Here is a 3,137-nt window from a genome sequence, read left to right as displayed (position 1 = left end):
AGACTCCCAAAGCAAGCGCTCTACTTGGAACTTCTTCACGGCAAACGAGCCAAAGGTGGGCAGAGGAAACATTACAAGGACACCCTCAAAGCCTCCCTGATAAAGAGCGACATCCCCACTGACACCTGGGAGTCCCTGGCCAAAGACCACTCTAAGTGGAGGAAGTGCATCCGGGAGGGCGCTGAGCACCTCGAGTCTCATCGCTGAGAGCATGCAGAAATCAAGCTCAGGCAACGGAAAGAGCATGCGGCAAACTTGTCCCGCCCACCCTTTCCCTCAGCGACTATTTTTCCCACCTGTGACAGGGACTGTGGTTCTCGTATTGGACTGTTCAACCGCCTAAGGACCAGTTTTTGGAGTGGAAGCAAGTCTTCCTCGATTTCGAAGAACTGCCTATGATAATGATGATGATGATGATGATGATGAGACTTCAATGTAGGGGGTATGGTTAAGAAGTTTGCAGATGGCACTAAAATCAGCTGTGAAGTTGATAATGAAGAAAGCTGTAGACTGCAGGAAGATATCAAGCAATGGAACAGTGGCAAATGGAATTCAATCGAGAGAAGTGTGAGGTAATGCATTTGTGGAGGGCTAACAAGGAAAGGGAATACACATTAAATGATAGGACACTGAGAAGTGCAGAGGAACAAAGGGACCTTGGTGTGCATGTCTACAGATCCCTGAAGGTAGCAGGCCACATAGATAAGGTGGTTAAGAAGTCATACGGAATGCTTGTCTTTGTTAGCTGAGGCATAGAATACAAGGGCAGGGGGGGTTATGCTTCAACTGTATAAAACACTAGTTATACTACAGCTAGAGTACTACGTGCAGTCCTGGTCACCGCATTACAGGAAAGATGTGATTGCACTGGAGAAGGTACACTGGAGATTAACGAGGGTGTTGTCTGGACTGGAGAATCTTAGCTATGAGGACAGATTGGATAGGCTGGATTTGTTTTCCTTGGAACAGAGGAGGCTGAGGGGAGACCTCATTGAGGTGTATAAAGTTATGAGGGGCTTAGATATAGTAGAAAGAAAGGGCCTATTTCCCTTAGCAGACGGGTCAAGAACCAGGGGGCATAAATTTAAAGTAATTGTTAGACGGTTTAGAGGGGATTTGAGGGGAAATTTCTTCACCCAGAGGGTTGTGGGTGTCTGGAACTCACTACCTGAAAGGGTGGTAGAGGCAGAAACCCTCACCACATTTAAAAAGTACTTGAATGTGCACTTGAAGTGCCGTAACCTGCAGGGCTACGGACCTATAGCTGGAAAGTGGGTGTCATGTATGTACATTCTGTTTGTAGCCACTAGATGGCGTCATTTTTGGAGGCCACTGAGCAGCACGTCATGCTGCTGCTCAGGTACAAAAGGCCAGCCATTTTGAGAATCAGGCACTTTGGGCCTAAATAAAGCAGAGCCAAAGTTGCATCTTGCTTCGTTAAACAGTTTGAACCTTTATTGCATAACAGTGGGATTAAGCTTGATAGCCTCTTGTTGGCTGGCACGAACATGATGGGCCGAAATGGCCTCCTTCCGTGCTGTAAATTTCTATGATTCTATGATGGGGATGCTTTAATCTTCCACCTGTGAAGAAGGTGGCAGCATCTACCATGACCTGTTCTGAGGCAGTTGATGGTTGTCCACTGTTTGTGAGGAAAGTTTGATCCTACATGTTGTACTCTGGGGTCCTCTATGAGGAATCCATTTCATATGTTGCAGTTCTTCCAAGCATTTCGCCATCAATCATCAAGGCTGAGAGGAGATCACTGCAGGGCTTCGTTAACTGTCCAAAATGGCCTTCTAAATTTGAGATGGGTTTGAGGTAGAGTATTCAATTTGGCCTGGATTGGCATGTCTTAGCTGGTGTAGTGGTTGTATTCTCTGGAGACTTATTCCATTACTCAGTGGCTTATTCCATTACTCAGTGTCAAGATTAGTACTCCGTTTTAAAATGTTAGCAGATGTTATGCGGAAGAGATAGTGTTATTTGAAGGCCTTATCAGAAGTGCCACACTGGGCTGGGAAGCTGGCAATAATAATCCATTAGGAGCTGATTAGTTTCTTCACTGCTCATTGATGTAGTGCTGTTACTTTGGTGCAGCTCATACCCATTGTATACAGTTGCATTAATAATGCTGGGGTAGAAATTCCGATGTTCTCGGGCCCGTCAGAAGTTTCTACGGACCCGGGAAGGCATCAGAAAAGCTGGTTTTCAGCGTGCAATGTGCATGCACTGAAAACCGGCTTTTCCGATCTGTCAAGCTGGTGCTTGATAGATCGTAGCCAGTGAGGGCATTTGCACATGCAAGGTTGTGATATTTACGCATGCAAATGCCCTCAAAAATCTTGTGCCTGAAAAAGCAGACGCATAGCATACTTTTACAGGTGCAAGTGTTTATTTTAATATGTTTTTGTGTTTTTTTAAAGTTATGAAAACATTTTATTGTTAAAACTCCACCCCACTACAGTAAGCATAATTAAAAAGAACTTTTTTAAAAATCAGGAAAATATTTTTTTTTATAAGACATTAATAACTTTAATTTCAATAAATCTTAAATATGTAGTGTATATTTTCTATTTTTTATTAGTGTTTTGGGTGTTTGGGGAGGTTTCTCATTCATAGTAATAGGAGTTTCGGACTTACGAAACTCCTATTACTATGAATGAGAATATACTGCACCTGATTGGCTGTCCAGAGTCTTGTGACTCCAGCTCCAGGCCTGCGCATGTCCCGACGTGCATGCGCTGCGATGCGCAGGGAGAGGAGGCCTGTGGATCAAGAAGTCGAGCGGGCACAGCAGCTTCAGATAGGTGCGCATTTTTTCTCTAAAATCTAGTCGAACGGCCCCGGGAAGGAGAAAGTGGAATTTCTGCCCCGTTGTCGAATGTTTACTGGTGGCTTGGACTGCACCAAGAACAATCAGATGAGATCTTTAATCATGTACAAGTTAAATCTCACTGTTTTTAGGACAAATTCACTTGTGATAGCCTTACTTAAAAATATACACGTTTATAAATTCAACAAAAGCTATGAGCCAGATGCTTTTTGAAGAAACGCACTTGCTCCTGATTCGCAACCAAATCAGCCAATCATGAGATATTTATACTGATATGCAAGCAACCAAATTAACGCAAGGC

Source organism: Pristiophorus japonicus, chromosome 4 (assembly GCF_044704955.1).
Source record: "Pristiophorus japonicus isolate sPriJap1 chromosome 4, sPriJap1.hap1, whole genome shotgun sequence".
In the NCBI taxonomy this organism is placed as follows: Eukaryota; Metazoa; Chordata; class Chondrichthyes; family Pristiophoridae; genus Pristiophorus; species Pristiophorus japonicus.
This window is presented reverse-complemented; position numbering follows the sequence as displayed.